Raw genomic sequence first — 18,208 nt, 5'->3', positions numbered from 1 at the left:
CTTGCCTGTAGTCCCTGCTACTTGGGAGGCTGAAGTGGGAGGATGGCTTGAGCCTGGGAGGTGGAGGTTGCACTGAGCCAAGATCATGCCACTGCACTCCAGCCTGGGCAATAGAGCCAGACTTTGTCTCAAAAAAAAAAAAAAGCCACAAAAAGAACAAAATACCAAGGAATAAACCTAACGGGGGGGTGAAAGAGCTCTACAAGTAGAACTACAAAACACTGCTCAAAGAAATCACAGATAATGCAAAAAAATGGAAAAATATCCCATGCCCATGGACAGAAAGAATCAATATTGTTAAAATGGCCATGCTGCCCAAAGCAACTTATAAATTCAATGCTAATCCTATTAAACTAACATTGATATTCTTCACTGAACTAGAAAAAAAATTTCAAAATTCATATAGAACCAAAAAAGAGCCCGAATAGCCAAGGCAATCCTACACAAAAAGAGTAAAGCTGGAGGCATCATGCTACCCAACTTCAAACTATACTATAGGGCTACAGTAACTAAAACACCATGGTACTGTTACAAAAACAGACACATAGACCAATGGAACAGAATAGAGAACCTAGAAATAAGACTTCACACCTACAACTGTCTGATCTTCAGCAAACCTGACAAAAACAAGCAATGGAGAAAGTATTCCCTAAATGGTGCTGGGATAACTGGCTAGCCATATGCAGAAGATTGAAACTGGACCTCTTTCTTACACCATATACAAAAATTAACTCAAGATGGATTAAAGACTTAAATATAAAACCTAAAAGTATAAAGTCCAGAAAGACAATGAGGGCATTACCATTCAGAATATAGACACGGGCAAAGATTTCATGATGAAGTTGCCAAAAGCAATTGCAACAAAAGAAAAAAATTGACAAATGGGATCTGATTAAACTAAAGAGCTTCTGCACAGCAAAAGAAACTACCAACAGAGTAAAAAGAAAACCTAGAGAATGGGAGAAAATTTTTGCAACTATGCATCCAACAAAGGTCTAATATCCAGCATCTATAAGGAACTTAAACAAATGTACAAGAAAAAAAAACCCATAAAAAAGTAGGCAAATGGTATGAACAGACACTTTTCAAAAGAAGACATACATGCACCCAACAATCATATGAAAAAAAGCTCAGTATCACTGATAATTAGAGAAATGCAAATCAAAACTACAATCTCACACCAGTCAGAATGGCTATTATTAAGAAGCCAAAAAATAACAGATGCTGGCAAGGTTGTGGAGAAAAAGGAACATTTACACACCATTGGTAGGAGTGTAAATTAGTTCAACCATTGTGGAAGACATTGTGGCAATGCCTCAAAGAGCTAAACAGAGAAATAACATTTGACCCAGCAAGCCCATTACTGAGTATAAACCCAAAGGAATATAAATTGTTCTATTATAAAGACACATGTACATGTATGTTCACTGCAGCACTATTCACAATAGCAAAGACATGGAATCAACCTAAATTCCCATCAATGATAAACTGAATAAAGAAAATGTGGTACATATACACCATGGAATACTATGCAGCTATGAAAATGAAAAAGATCATGTCCTTTGCAAGGACATGAATGGAGCTGGAGGCCATCATCCTTAGCAAACTAACACAGGAACAGAAAACCAAATACTGAGTGTTCTCACTTACAAGTGGGAGCTAAATGATGAGAGCACATGGACACATAGAGGGAAACAACACATACTGGGGCCTATTGAAGAGTGGAAGGTGGGAGGAGGGAGAGGATCAGGAAAAGTAACTAGTGGGTACTAGGCTTAACACCTGGGTGATGAAATAACCTGTACAACAAACCCCCATGACACAAGTTCACCTATGTAACAAACCTGCACATGTACCCCAAGCTTAAAATAAAAGTTAAAAAAGACTATTCATAAACAAATATATATATAATGTTCTTTAGACTATTACATTTCCACAGAAAACTCAGTTAATTATGCCAGTTATGCTAAATCAATGCAATTGAATATTACCAAACCATTTAAAATAAAATTATGAAAATATATAAAAATATAGAGAAATGTTTGATTCATTCAATAAATGTTCATTTAGTATCTGTGATATGTCCAAAATTACACTTGACATTTTGGATTAAAGGATAAATTGCGCACAATCAAAATGCTCGCATTGCTCACAGCCTAGTAATGGGTATCTAGGAAGGGACAAAAAGATTGGGAGCAACGCTAAGAAAGAGATGACAGTTTCTAGACAACTGGCTTGGAAATAGAGCACTGTTTTTTCAAGCATCAATGTACAGGCTGGCTGGCCTAAAACTAACTGATAGCGCATCAACAGAACAATTGGAGACAGAAGTGGACCAGAGCGACACTCTAACCTGGGATGTTAAGCCACTGACTGATTTGCGGTCAGGTTTTTGGTTCCTTTTGCTTCAGTGCAGAAGTAGGGCTGAAGACCCACATGAAGATTGAGAAAGGAGATGGATGTGTAGAGTCTACATTTAAATTGACATAAGAGCACTAACAGAGGTATATGAAAGATGTTATGGGAGCAATGAGAAAGAAGTGCTTAATTTGAAGGTGGTAGTCAGAGAAGATGGGAAATTTTACAGAGAAGTTAACATTTGTGCTTAATCTTGGAAAAAAATAGAAATTTTCAGAATTATACATGTGCACACACACACATACAAACCATCCAAAACAATAACATCATGAAGGCAGAGAAGCATAAAAGAATGTGTATGGCCCCCAGTATTTAGTGTGGTCGGATCATTAAGATTAGGGTGAATGTGGGAAGTGGTGGGAAATGAACCTGGAAGGGTAATCATAGGTCAGATTCTAGACTTGGATGCTTTGCTACAGAATTTTGATTTTGTCTTGTGTAGCCAATGAAAAGCCATTATTGGATTTTAGGGATGTGAAATGACCAGATTTGTCTTTCAGGAGTGTCATAAGTGCAGGAGTTTCTTAATTGCAATAGAGTAAAAAATAAATTGGAGGAAAGCAAGGTCGAAAGCAAGGAGACCCCTTAGTGCAGAGGTGGTCTAATCCATATTAGAAATGATAACACTGACTCAGATCTGTGGCAGCAGAGATAGAGAAAAGTAGATACTTAGGATCAAGAGTAGTGACTGACTTTATTAGTTTGAGCAGAGCCTGGAAAGAGGATGTGAGAGGGAATATGGAGTCAAGGACTCTTAGCTTGTGCAAGCAGACAGATAAAGATGTCAGTATATAAAAGTACAACCATGAAAATTATATATGAACCAAGACTAGATGGTAAACTACAAAAATAAAGGAAAAAAAGTTGAGTTAGAACAGTAGGACCACTTGTTTTCCAAAACTTTTTCAATGTCATACTGTATGTCTGAAATTGTTTGGGGTTACATCTAGTTTTAAATATTAACTCTGTAAATCATTAGTTTTATAATTTTGAGCAGGTTGTTTAACCTCTGTGAATTGTCTCATCCAAATATTTATTTATTTATTTATTTATCTTGTTTCAAAAAATATTTTAAGTAGTTTATAAAAATAAATACAATTCAGCAAAACAAAGTACAGTCATGTGCCACATAATGACATTTTAGTCAATGACAGACCACATACAGAATAGTGGTCCCATAAGATTATGATATTGTATTTTTACTATACTATTTTTATGTTAAGATATACAAATATTTGCCATTGTGTTATGATTGTCTAGAGTATTTAATACAGTGGTGTTCTGTGCAGATATATAGCCTAGGAGTGGAGCAATAGGCTATACCATATAGCCTATCTATGTGTATAACTAGATATGGCTACACCATCTAGGTTTCTATAAGTACATTCTATGATGTTTGCATGACAAAATTACCTAATGACACATTTATTAGAATGTAGCCCCATACTTAAGCAATGCATGACTGTGTATAAAGAGAGACAGTGAGAAGAAAGAGTAAGAATATGAGAAACAAAATGAATCAAGTGCATGACTTATGATGACATAACCTTGAGCAAGAAGTGAGCTCAACATTAGTTCTGAGACTTCCTGTCTACCCATAGTGGAAAACACAATGAGTTCCATGAGTGACATTGTTCATTTTGGCTAGCGACATTTCAGAGAAATTTATCCATGAGATCCTCATAATACAGATTCTAAAAACAGTGATCAGCACAAGAAATAACATCCCTTGAGTTCATGTCATTTGCAGGGACATGGATGACACTGGAAACCATCATTCTCAGCAAACTAACCCAAGAACAAAAAAACAAACACCACATGTTCTCACTCATAAGTGGGAGTTGATCAATGAGAACACAGGGAGGGGAACATCAAACACTGGGGCTTGTCAGGGGCTGGGGGGGCTGGGGGGCTGGGGGGCTAGAGGAGGGACAGCATTAGGAGAAATACCTAATGTAAATGATGGGTTGATGGGTGCAGTAAACCACTATGGCATGTGTATACCTATGCAACAAACCTGCACATTCTGCACATGTACCCCACAACTTAAAGTATAATAAAAAAGAGAGAGAAATAACATCCTTGAACTTAATACAATGTCAAGTTTCTCAATGCCAGCCAATATTATAACAGGTAAGCACAAATCAGCAAAAGCACTTCTACAGGGACCAAAATAACACAAGCTGGGTAAAGAGCTATCTCAAGGTCTGACTGATTCCAGGAAAAAATTTTAGCATATCTAAAGCAATGAAAATCTTGCATCTTTATTTAGAAAATCTCTCACAAATTTCCCTTCCATAAAGATCACTCAGCGACATCATCTAACCACCTTCCCACCCCGAGTTGTTTTCCTAATGATTCCTGAGACATTGGTCTGACAATGACAGTTCTCAAAATTCTCAGCCTCAAAACAAACAAAAACTCAATTTTCAGAAATACAAGATGCAGCATAAAAACTCATTAAATAGGGCCAACTGAAGGAAGTCTGAACTTGTGAAAATTCTGAATATTCAAAAGTTATTCCAGTCCTTTAATACAAGCAATTGGCTAAAGAAACTACTCCTTAGACTTCCTCAAAGATTTGCTTTAGTAAATGATTATTTCTAATTAGTATACTTTTCTACCACTTACTGCTGTTAAAAATTTGAAAATGGGTTGTTTTCCCAAATAGGTTAAATAGGTTAAATGCCTCTCTTGACCTCTGTCAACTTATTTATAATCTATTATTTGCCTACGCTTCATTATACCTAAGGTATTTATTCAGGCAGTGAGAGTTTACAGAAGTTAAAACATAGGGAGCCTTGGCCTTAGAATTAGTCAAGTGAAGGCTATGTCCTTCTTTTGTCTTAGTAATGTTTCCATAAATTATTAAATACAAGTTGGTGTGTAGGAAGTGTGATAATTATTCAATGCAGTTTTCATAAAGTTCAAAAAATAATACGTATTAACGTAAGACTTTCTGGGTGGTTAAGGATTGTGAAGGGGTGTATTCCAAAGCTGTGCTTTAAAATTTCAAGCCTATCATACCTCATACAGTTAAGATATCCCTGGACACATCTATTTATGATTAAACATTTTTTAAAGAGCAATAATGGTCCTCCTTTAGTCACCAATACTCTTTCACTAAAGCAAAGGTGTTAAATCAGCAGAATCAATGTCATTGCCATGAGTAAAGAATGTGATGACATTCTTGTGCAACCAAACAAAAGTGTGATAAGAGGCTGAGATAAATAAGAAAAATGTGTTTTTCACTTTGAAAAAAAGTATTTCAAAGTGAAAGGTGCTGTTAATACTAGTTTGTGAAGCATAAATGCCCAGTAAGTAGCTTTTACCTTTGTTGTTGAATTTTATGACTTTGGATGTTTTTAAACTTGTACGTACAAATGTGTACAATCATAGGCTAAGCTTAAAATAAGTTTTGACTTTCCTGTAAGGCAAATCTAGAGTAGTAATACATTTTTAATAAAATGTAAATTTATTTATGTATATTTAATTTGGGTTTGAGAGTTTTTCAACATTTATTTTAGATTCAGGGGGTACATATACACATTGTTACCCGGTTATATTGTGTAATGATAAGGTTTGGAGTACAGTTGATCCTGTCACCTAGGTACTGAGCATAGTACCCCACAGTTCATTTTTCAACCCTTTCCCCCAACCTCCCTCCCCACTCTAGCAGTCCCAGTATCAATTGTTGCCATCTTTATGTCTATTAGTACCTGTTGTTTAGCTCCCACTTATAAGCGAGAACATGTGGTATCTGATTTTCTGATACTGCATTAATTCATTTAGGATAATGGCTTCTAACTGCATCCATGTTGCTGCAAAGGAAATGATTTTGTTCTTTTTTTGGCTATATAGTATTCCATAGTGTATTTGTACCTTTTTTTTTTCATCCAATTCACTGTTGATGGGCACCTAGGTTGATTCCATGTCTTTGCTATTGTGAATAGTGCTGCAATTAACATGCGGGTGCATGTGTCTTTCTGGTAGAATAATTTGTTTTTTGAGGATATATGCCCAGTAGTGGGATTGCTGGGTCAAGTGGTAGTTCTGTTTTAAGCTCTCTGAGAGACCTCCAAACTGCTTTCCACAGTGACTGAACTAATTTACATTCCCAACAGTGTGTATATGCTTATAAGCATTCCCATTTCTCTGCAGCCTCACCCAAATATTTTTAAATTTTAATAATAGTTATTCTGACTTATATGAGATGGTATCTTGTGATTTTTGATTTGCCTTTCTCTGGTAATTAGTGATGTGGAGCATTTTTTCATGTTTTTTTTTTTTGCCGCTTGTATGTCTTCTTTTTTTTTAATTGTATGTCTTCTTTTGAGAAATGTCCATTCATGTCTTTCTTTTGCCTATTTTTAATGGGGTTATTGGTGTTTTACTTGTTCAATTGTTTAAGTTCCTTATAGATTCTAGATATTAGACCTCTGTCAGATGCACAGTTTGTGAATATTTTCTCCCACTCTGTAGGTTGTCTGTTTACTCTGTTGATAGTTTCTTTTGTTGTGCAAAAGCTACTCAGTTTAATTAGGTCTCACTTGCAATTTTTGCTTTTGTTGTCATTGCTTTTGAGGACTTAGCCATAAATTTTTCCCAAAGTCAATGTCCAGAATGGTGTTTCCTATGTTTTCTTCTAAGATTCTTATAGTTTGAAGTCTTACATTTAATCCTTTGATCCATCTTGAGTTAATTTTTCCATATCATACAAGGTAGGGGTCCAGTTTCATTCTTCTGCATATGGATAGCCAGTTATCCCAGCACCATTTATTGAGTAGAGAGTCCTTTCCCCATTGCTGATTTTGGCTTACTTTGTTGAAGGTCAGCTGGCTATAGGAATGCAGCTTTATTTCTGGGTTCTTTCTTCCGTTCCATTGGTCTATGTGTCTGTTTTTGTACCAGTACCATGCTGTTTTGCTTACTGTAGCCTTACAATATAGTTTGAAGTCAGGTAATGTGATGCTTCTGGCTTTGTTCTTTTTTCTTGGGATTACTTTGCCTATTTGGGCTCTTTATTACTTTATTACTTCCATATGAATTTTAGAATAGTTTTTTCTGATTCTGTGAAAAATGCCATTGGTAGCTTCATAGAAATAGCATTGAATCTGTAGATTGCTTTGGGGAGTTTGACCATTTTATTATTCTTCCAATCCATGATCATGGAATGTTTTTCCATTTGTTTCTGTCATCTATGATTTATTTCAGCAGCGTTTTGTAGTTTTCTTTCTAGAGACCTTTTACTTCCTTGGTTAGAGGTGAAACCAAGGGGTGTGTGTGTGTGTGTGTACTGTAAATTAGGCTATGTTCTTCATTTGGCTCTCAGCTTGAACATTATTGGTGTAAAGATATGGTACTGATTTTTGCACATTGATTTTGTATCCTGACACTTTACTGAAGTCATTTTTCAGTTCCAAAAGTCTTTGGCAGTCTTTAGGGATTTCTAGGAGAGATAGTTTGACTTCTTCTTTTCCTATTTGGATGCCTTTTCTTTCTTTCTCTTGCCTGATTGCTCTGGCTTGCACTTCCGGTACGGTGTTCAACAGGAGTGGGAAGAGTGGGCATCCTTGTCTTGTTCCAGTTCTCAAGGGGGATGCTTCCTAAAATGTCAGTTTGAAAGCCTGATTTTTGTCTTTGACTTTGAACACTGAAAGGCAATCCAGAGAACTAGAAAATTTACATTAAAAAACCTGCCTTTTAAGTTTTTAAAAACTATGAATTTAAAATTGCTTCTTTTAAAATTGGGTTTTAAATTTTTGATTCTACAAGAAAATTTTCATTCAACAAGCACTTAGGACCTGTTCTGAGTTTCTTCAGAGCCTTTCTTAAAAGATAAAGCACATATTGAAGGTAGAGTTATTAAGAATGAGAAGGTGGAGAAAAAATAAAAATAAATAAATAAACAATGCAGCTCTCATCCAAAATCCTAATGGCCCAAAAAAGCTACAAAAAAAGATGCCTGAGAGGCCACCCCTCCTTTCATATTAAAAAGCTATAGTGATTTGTAGAGTCAGAGCTTAACAAATCACCCTATTCTTCATCCTTTCCTTCACTAAGTTGTCAGACAGATGCAGAATAGAAATCAGCAATGTGAAATTGTGGTTTCTCAACTGAATGAAGAATTTTTCACCATGACTTTAATGTTCCTCTGTCGTGGGCCCTAATGGGAAACTACCAAAAGTTATAAAATTCGATTATACTATGGGAATCCACAGAAGGGGGTAAAGAGAAAGCAAAGGCAAAAAAGAAATGTCTTTATTTTGAACCCTAATCATTTATTTAAAAGCTGTGTCTCATCTAAACACAGAACAATGGGATAGGGAAAGCTCCTGCTTCTGGATCCCTTTTTCAGAAGCAGCTTCCTAGCTTCTCTCTGGAAGAAAGGAAAGATGATAGGGCTAGCCCATAGCTTCTCAGCCTTGGCAACATTGACAATTTGCACTAGGTAATCTTTTGTTGTGAGGAGGTACATTATAGAATGTTAGTAGCATCCCTGGTCTCTACCCACTGGATGCCACCAGCGCCACTCCAGTCATGACAATCAAAATATCTCCAGATATTGTAAAATTGCCCCTGGTTGAGAAGCATTAGGCTAGTTCCCACACAAATTTTTTTTTAATTTTTCTTTAGTTCTTTAAGATCCTTTCAAGTGAGGGAATGGACTGCCACAGTCAGCAACAAGATGACTGGCAAACTCTTGTCTTCTGGAAACTTTTTCCTACTATGGCATATTTTATTATTTTGTCAGAAAATCCATTTCTATACCTCTCTTAATACTCCATTTAATATTTCTTAAAGATAATATATTTAAAGACGTAAAAGAAGATAAAAGAGAAACATCCTTAGAACTAGGCAACATAAGACCATTCTACATTAATTCATCTTACCTCCATAGGAAACTGTCATAAAAAGCACCCAAAATTTAAAATAGTAAAAGAGAGGTTAAAACCCACCTCAATACACAGATAGTAACAAACAACAAGGAATAAAACCCACTATTATTCTTCCATCTTAAAAAAGCAAATCTTTTTTCAACTCCACAACTCCCATCCCCAGCCATATCATCATTTCTTTGCTCCCTTTAAAGCAAAACCCTTCAAAACAGTTGACTGTGCTGTCTTTAATTTTCCTCCTCTTCATTCTCTCTTAACCCACTTCACTCAAAGGATCATTGCCACCACTTCACCTGGGCTGTCTTTGACTTTCATATTAATTAATTAAGGTCTTCAATGACTTTCATATTAATAAATACAATGGCCATTTCTCAACCCTGATCTTACCTGACCTATGGGCAGCGTTTGGCACTGTTGATTATCATTTTCCTCCTTGATACACTTTCTTCCTTGGTTCCAAGACCCCACACCCACTTCTTAGTCACCAGTTGCTCTTTCTCAATCTCCTTTACTGACTCCTCCCCTTCTCACTTATCTCTTAATAATGGAGCAGCCCTGGGCTCAGATCATTTCTCTCAATCTATACTCAATTCCCAGTGAGTCACCCAGTCTGTGATCTTAAATACCACCCATGTTCTGATGACTTCCAAATTCATATGATCAGCTCAAGACTCTCTCCAAGACTCCAGACTCACATATCCAGCTTCCTACTTGTCACCTTCACTTGTATATCCAATAAATATTTCAAACCCAAATGTGTCCAAAACTAAACTTCTGATCCTTCCCCATAAACTTGCCCCTTCTACAATCTTCAAATAGTAGTTGATGCCAAGTCCACCTTCTCTTAGTTGCTTAGGTCAAAAACTGTGCATTAATCCATCACTCCTTTCTTTCTCTCACATGAAACATCCTGTTAGTTTTTAAAATTATATAAGTTCTACCTTAAAAATATATTCAGTATCCTTCCATTTCTCATGTTCACCACTGCTTCTACCCTGATAGATGCCACTATCATCTCTCAACTGAATTATTTTTATAAGCAACTTTTTATTTTAAAATATTAATTGACAAATAAAGACTGTATGTATTCAAAGTGTACAACATGATGATTTGGTATATGTACACGTTGTATAATAAATAATTATTACAACCAAATTAAATAACACATCTGACATAGTTTGGGCTGTGTCCCCACCCAAATCTCATCTTGAATTGTAACTCCCATAATTCCTACATGTCATGGGAGGGACCCAGTGGGAAGTAATTGAATCACGGGGGTGGGTCTTTGCCATGCTGTTTTCATGATAGTGAGTCTCATGAGATCTGATGGTTTTATAAAGGGGAGTTCCCCTGTACATGCTATCTTGCATGCTGCCATGTAAGATGTGACTTTGTTCCTCATTCACCTTCTGCCATGATGGTGAGGCCTCACCAGCCATGTGGAACTGTGAGTCAATTAAACCTCTTTCCTTTATAAGTTACCCAATCTTGGGTATGTCTTCATTAGCAGCATGAAAACAAACTAATACAATATCCATCACTATCTATGCTGTATATTATGTCCCCAGAACTTGTCTTATAACTGTAAGTTTGTACTGTTTGACTAGTATCTCCTCACTTCTCCCACTCTACCAGCCTTTGGCAACCACCATTCTACTCACTGCTTCTATGAGTTCAATATTTTTGGATTCCACATATAAGTGAGATCATACAGTATTTTTCTTTTTGTGCCTGGTTGATTTCACTTAGTATAAAGTCCTCCAGGTTTATCCATGTTGTTGTAAGTCAATAGCAAAAACAAAACAAAACAAAACAAAAAACAAAAAAAAAAACAAATAACCCAACTTAAAAATAGGCAAAGGAAAAGATATTTTTCCAGAGGAAAAGATATTTTTCCAGAGAAAAAGATATGGAATCAACCTACGTGTCTATCCACAGATGAATGGATAAACAAAATGTGAGGGGTATGTTTGTGCATGTGTGCGTTGTGTGTGTACACAATGGAGTATTATTCAGCCACCAAAAGAAGAAAATTTTTACTGAGTTATTGCAAAAGATTCCTTACTAGTCTTCTAGTTTCTCATTACCCCTACATATTGGCTCGATATTCTCAACACAGTCGCCATAGCAATTCTTTTAAAATGTAAGTCAGATCATATTTTTCCTCTGTTCAAAATCTGAACTGGTGCCACATTTCCCCAGAGTAAAAACCAAAGTCTTAAAACTTTCTAAAAAGTTTAATATAATTTAGTCTTCCCTCATCTTTCTGACTTCCTTTTCTATTTCTATCACCCTTACTAATTCTACTTGGTCTTCTTTCTGTTAGTCAAACATACCAGGTATATTTTCACTGTAGGGTCTTTGCTCTGGCTTTTCCTTCCTTCTGGAAGTCTCCTCCCCTTCCACTGCTTCATGTCCTTCAATATTACCTCCTCAATTGGTCCTACCCTAACCACCCTATTAATACTTGCAGCTGGCCCACCATCATCCCATGATTAGGAATCCAAATCCCCCTTACTATGCTCATTTTTTTTTCTTTCTGTCATGGCACTTTTCAATTTTTAATATCAACAATGTATTTATGCTTATTATTCATTGTTTGTCTTCCCTATGTATAGTGTAAACCTCATGAAGAATTCATTTTGTTCCCTGATTTATCCCAAGCATGCTTAGAATAGTGCCCAGTACATAGTAAGCGATTGATTAACACTTATTGAATGAATAGAGAACTACATGAACGAATAAAATAGATTAATATCCTACTCTCAAGTAGAAGAGATGGCAACCTTCCTTTTTCAAATCCTCTTTCTCAGTCTCCTATTTATACCTCAAAGGACTAACTGGGCTGGGAGGAGGAAGGGATTCTTTGGTAAGGAGGAATAGATAAATACAGCTGGAAGGGTTTTTATTTGAATATTTTAGGGTTTCATTTCTTTGGGTTTTTTCTTTTTTAATTGGCAAGTAAAAATTTATATATTTATGGTGTGAAACCTGATGTTTTGATATATATACACATTGTGGAATGGCTAAATCAAGCTATTTAACATATTCATTACCTCACATTCTTATTTTTGATGGTGAGAATAAAAGATTGTAGATTTTAAGAAACTTTCTGTCTTCTTAGTTTGGAGGACTGTGAAATCTTGTGCTGTTGGGAGATTTTAGGGCTTTTGTATTCTCTTTATCACTCTGATTTTTGGTTCAGTAGTGCTTCAATTTGGAAAGTATCTTCTAAACTAAATGAACTAGAGGAGCCAGGAATGAGTACTCAAAAAAGCAGAGGAGAAAGCAAGCTGCTACAAGAAACTCAAGGGAAACAAGAAAAGAGAACAGGGTTTCAGCCCAATTCACTAAATAGGAAAGAGGGCTAAGATTCAAGATCAGTGTTGGAACTAGTAACAAATATTACATTTCATGATAGAGGTGCAAAAATAATGAACCACAGGTATATTCATGATCTAATGTTATGTAACCTATTACCCCCAAATTTTAGTGGTTTAAGACAAGAGTAAGCATTTATTATATCTTATGGTTTCTGTGATTCAGGAATCCAGAAGCAGCTTGATTGGATAGCTCTGGGTTGGGGCTAATCATGAAATTCAGTCAGATGTTGGCTGAAGCTACAGTCATCTGAAGGCTTGACTTGGTTGCAGGGTCTGTTCCCAAGATAGATCACTCACATAACTAGCAAGTTGTTGCTGTTAGCAGGAGGCCTCAGTTCTTCCCACACAGAGCTAAGATTCAAGACTTCTATGCAAGTCAAGAAATACACACACACATAGTGAAGTCTGAATATAAATTAGGAACTGAGCTCTTCTTCTCTCTCCATAGGTATATACATATACATACATATACCTATATACACATAGATATCCTGGAGAATTATTTAGATAGAGCAATATTTCTACATCAGCTCCCTAGGCCAAGTAAGGTGACCCAATGGACTTCACTTTTCTAAAAAGTGCAGTTATACTTATGTATCTTCTCTTACTATTCATCAAAATACGGACAATATTTTGGGCTGAAATGTTAATAATATCTGTATGAACCTCTGCTTCAAAAAACAATCCAAGGGATCCTTGAGTATTTTTAAAACATGGTATCTGGTTTCCCCAAAATGAGCAACATAAGAAAGCAAAGAATATAAAAGAACAAGGCAGAAGCCATAGTGTATGTCTTTATGATGTAGTTTTCTGCTGTACAGTACTTATCACATGGTCAGCTGTGATTCATTTTGGAAGGGGAGTATGAACAGGTGTGAATACCAGTAGGTAAGGATTCCTAGAGATGTTATCAACATCTCAGCCCGAAATATTGTCGATATTTTGGTGAATATTAAGAGAAGATACATAAGTGTAACTGGACTTTTTAGAAAAGTGAAGTCCATTGGGTCACCTTACTTGGCCTAGGGAGCTGATGTAAAAATAACACTCTCTTTAAATAATTCCCCAGGATATCTATGAGTATATATGTATATGTATGTGTATATATATATGTATGTATATATATATAGACACACACACGGAGAGGAAGTGCTCAGTTCCTAATTTATATTCAGACTTCACTATATATATATGTGTGTGTGTGTGTGTGTGTGTGTATTTCTTGAGTTGTATAGAATACATACTTATGAATAATAAACTTGACCAATTTTCCTACAGACATAGACTTCTTGCATTTAGCAGTATCACTCACCTCTTACCCCATCATTTCTTCAATAACTCCATCAACACTGAACCTTCTAACTCTAACATGCTATGATTCACTACTGTGAAAAAAAAGCTGATGTCATAAACACATTGTGTTCCAGTATCACTAAGGGCCATACCCCATTCTTAGGTAATCCCTGAGGTCCTACTAGCCTTGCTAGCCTCAAAGGAGTCACTTGGAGTATAAAGAGGGGGAGGAGACTGAACAAAGTCCTGGAGCTATAGTATATGTTTTCATTGTTAATCCTTGGCAAAGAAGTAGGTAGTTTGGAGGTGGAAGTAGGCCATGATTACCTTTAAAATAATCTATTATTATTTGTGTCTTTCCTGAATATCATAGCACCTTCTTGTCACAAATGCTTAGGGGAAAGAAAATCATCCAATATACCCCATATCCCGCTTACCAACATCTCTACAGTAAAATGAGACCCAAGACCATGATTTCCTTAACTAGCTATCAAGCAACTACCTCCAACAAACAGCAGTTATCATTAATATGTTCATGCTATTTTTATTTGTGAGGTCTGTAATCCATCAGAACAACCTGATAGTGATTAAGTAAAATCAAAGAGACTTTGTAAACATCTGTATGCTTTTATTGTTACAAATGCTTCATTATAAAAAGATCAGTCAAAAGCACAAAAGTACCCTGGTTTAAATTTTTCTGTGTTTGAATGAGAATGTTTCTCTTGGAACATGCTCATATCAGGCTTCCACTTGGCAAAATCACGAATTGGCTGATGTTGTTTTAGAGGCTTTCTCATGTCCCCTTCCAAACATCACTCTTCTCCTTCCGTGGACCCCTTTCTGTTACCTAGGAGCCCCTCATGCTGCCTTCCACATTCTGCCTACTGCACAGTCATGTTCTGGACCACTCAGAATCCCCCTCTACCATTACAATATGTTCTTCCTAAGACTTACTTGCACTGAAAGGCTTGCCAGGGAAGTGACTAATCTTATCATCTTGTACTAAATGTTAAATTAATCCTCATTCTCTCTAGAATTGTTTTCTGAGCAGGGATTCCTAGAGATGCTATCAATATCTCAGCCTGAAATTGCATAGGTATTCTGGTGAACAGCAAGAGAAAATAACGTGAGTATAACCGGACCTTTTAGAAAAGTGAAGTCTATTAGGTCACCTTAGTTGGCCTAGGGAGTTGATGTAGGAATGCTCCTCTCCCTGAAATAATAATCTTCCAGGAGAGGAATGTATCCCCAAATAGCAAGTGAATATCCAATGGCTTCTCATTGCACTTAAACTCTATATTCCTTTTTATGACCAAAAAGGCCTGGCTTCTCCCTAACTGTCTCTTCCTTACACATTACACCTCTTCCTTTTGTATGTGAATGTGCCAAGCTACCACCTCATTTCTAACTTAAGGCCTGAAGTGTTATGTTCCAGTTCTTGGCATGCAAATTACTCTTCATCACTTGTTTCCCGACACAAATGCCACCTTTCCAGACAATCTAAAGTAACCTCAAAATCATTTGCTCGCACATCACTTTGTTTTATTTCTCCTGGTATTAATCACTATGTGAAATTTTCTGGTTCATATATTTGTCACCTGCTTCTTCCAGGCCTCCTCTTACTTCATTGTCTATCATGTTCATTACTGTATCCCTAGTGTTTTGCACAGAATCTGGTACATATTCAGTGCTCAATAAATATGTGCTAAATGAATAAATGAATAAATTAACCTAAACATAAGTTTTACACTTAAGTAATTGAGTAAGAAGTCTTTGTTGTACTAATATTGGAAAAGGCATGGGTGGGGGTGGTAATATGATTATAACCAATGTAACCAGCTTGCATTTATAAGACTTGTATTGATTATGAACTATAGCATTTTTTTGTTAAAAACATTATCAATATTGGATTGTAAAAGATTCCATTTGCCTTTCTGAAAGACTGTCCTTTTGATGAGATGTCACAAATGAATGCTAATGTCCCTTGAGAAATCCTGCCAACAGATCTTATTCTTCTATCAATGTTAAGAAACTGCATTTCTCTTTGGCCAATTTCTAGGCTTATGGATAGTCTCTCTTGCTAGGACTTCAGAAGCCAATGAGCAACTTGCCTGTCACAAGATCCGACGAATGATCTCTCCCTGCATGCAGTGTAGCTAAGCAGAGAAGCAGCTCTTGTAAGAGAATAACCAACACAGCATGGAATATTGCTAAATCTACAGTGTTTTATCCAGCAAAGTTCACCCCAGTAGCCTGCCCCTGCCAATAAAGCCTAGAAATTTTTCCTACCAGGCAGTCCCAGTTTAGTTGGTTGTAGCTTAGAAGTAGATATCTGAGAGCAGTTCAGCAAGCCTGCAGTCAGATGCTTTTGTAGAGCTCTCCTCTTAAAAGGCAAAATTGAGGCAAGTCAATAGATTACAACTTTCTGGGTTTGCTTCTGTCATCTATCAAATATCACAATTCGTCCTGCTTCGCTAAAGTGAAACTCCAAGGATTTGTTTTTAAAGGTGTCCTTCTTTCTGTGAAATACTAAATGAACTTGTTTTAAAAAACAAGAACAACTCAACACAAGTCGATAGGAGCTAAGTAACATAACTTTTCCTTTAAGAAAAACATGTAGCATGAGAAAACCTTATTTTTAAAGTACTACATAAAATTTATTGAGACCACATGTCGTAGGAAAGCTTGATTATTAATCCTTCCAGAGAAACTGTTAACACTTAACTGCTATTCTTCAATTATTTCACTATCAAATTAAACTTATTCAAGAAAATACAAATGATTCCATACTGACCTACAAAACAAAAACTTTTTGGTGTTTTGAGGGGAGGGAAGAATAAAGGGGAAGTGTCTTTTTCATCAAATCTCTTATATGAGCTCATTTCATCAATCTAATTGTATCTTTTTGTGCTTCTGCCAAGATTATTAATTTCAAGGGTAAGATTTTCCCTGGCTACCATGTACTGTAAAACTGTAAAATTTTTTCCACTCTTCATGGACCATTTACAATCTGCAAGGTTTGGGGTGGGAATGAAATGTATTTCTGCCAATGGATAGCCACATCAGCAGTGCTGAAAACCAATCCTTCTGTTTCACTCATCGTGCCATATGGTTCCATAAAAAAGGAGCGAACCAAAAGTGTAGCTCATACGCCTTGTCAATCTGGGCTTAGACTAATTCTTTGATATTATGATAAAGAGAGGAATCTGTTTGTAGGTGAATATATTCTCTCTTCTTTCTTTACTCGTGTATCTCTATACTCATGTGCTAATTTACGGAGGGGGGGAATCAGAGATTTAAAGCCCCTCTAATTTTACAGGAGCTATAATATTTTAAGAAAAGGCATTGCAATAAAATTGTCATACATAGGTTATAATTTTTAACAACAAAAAATCCCAGGTGTTTTCATAGTAATGTCTTCTTAAGAATTAAAGATCATGATTTTAAACGCTTTCCAATAAGTGCTTTGAGTACTCCGGAGCAATTAAAAAGCAAGCTGATGCGCCAAGATAAAGTTGTGTCCCCCTAGTGACCTCTAGAGCGGAGCTAAGCTCCCGCAAGCCAGACTTGGGAGGAAAAGCAAAAAGCACGCCAAAGCCTAGAGCGCTGCTGTAGTCCAAGCAAATGTATTCAGTAATACCCTTCACCCCTCAGTTATCATCTGAGTTCCTGTCCTTTTTTATACAACCCCAAAGGCTCAGTAAGTCGCTGCCTCCCAGGTCATTGGGCCCATTGTGTTGAAATCCAACTTCGAACGACGCCCCTTCCTTGCCACCATCCTCAGGTCCAGTTCCCCCGCGCACAGCCTTCCTCACCGCGCATGGTGTCGAGCCCACTTCCACCTCTCTGCAGTGCTGCAGACAACCTCTCGGGCTCTGCGAGTCCGCCAGCGAGAGCTAGGGAGCCGGCAAGCTGCGACCTCTGCGAGTCCGCGCTGCGGGAGCGGGTGGCTTGCACCTGCTCCCCGCGCGCCGGCTCTGCGACCCCTGGGCAAGACGCAGCCCAGGAGGCTCCCTCCCGTGTCGCGCCCCGGACCACGCCGCAATGCCTCGTCACCCCAACAACAAGCTCTTCCTTGTCCTCCCCCCCATCGCTTCTCCCCGCGAACTTTCCAACTTTGGAAGCCCGGGTTCCAAAGGAGCAACAGGGAGACTGCTTAGCCGGAGCCACTGCCCGTCTCGACAGGTTGGGGAGCAGGAAGTAGCCTGCAGGGAC

At 37.1% G+C, this 18,208-nt stretch overlaps 1 protein-coding gene across 15 annotated transcripts in view; it reads right to left on the bottom strand.

Moving 5' to 3' along the window:
- SLC44A5 (solute carrier family 44 member 5) overlaps positions 1 to 18,208 on the bottom strand; it is a 514,570-nt gene that overhangs the window by 387,567 nt on the left and 108,795 nt on the right. For 2 of the 15 annotated variants that reach the window (XM_003830577.5, XM_003830576.5), the window contains exon 1: positions 14,013 to 14,107. The exons of 9 other annotated variants lie outside the window; for them this stretch is intronic. The gene's annotated coding sequence lies outside the window, so the exon portion shown is untranslated. Of the gene's footprint in view, positions 1 to 14,012; positions 14,108 to 18,208 lie in introns of those variants that run through there. 4 more of the 15 variants (XM_055117207.2, XM_055117231.2, XM_055117173.2 and 1 more) reach the window with 4 other exon arrangements.

This window comes from Pan paniscus, chromosome 1 (assembly GCF_029289425.2).
Source record: "Pan paniscus chromosome 1, NHGRI_mPanPan1-v2.0_pri, whole genome shotgun sequence".
Lineage (NCBI taxonomy): Eukaryota > Metazoa > Chordata > Mammalia > Primates > Hominidae > Pan > Pan paniscus.
The sequence above is the reverse complement of the archived record's forward strand: the minus strand, read 5'-3'. Positions and strand labels throughout refer to the sequence as shown.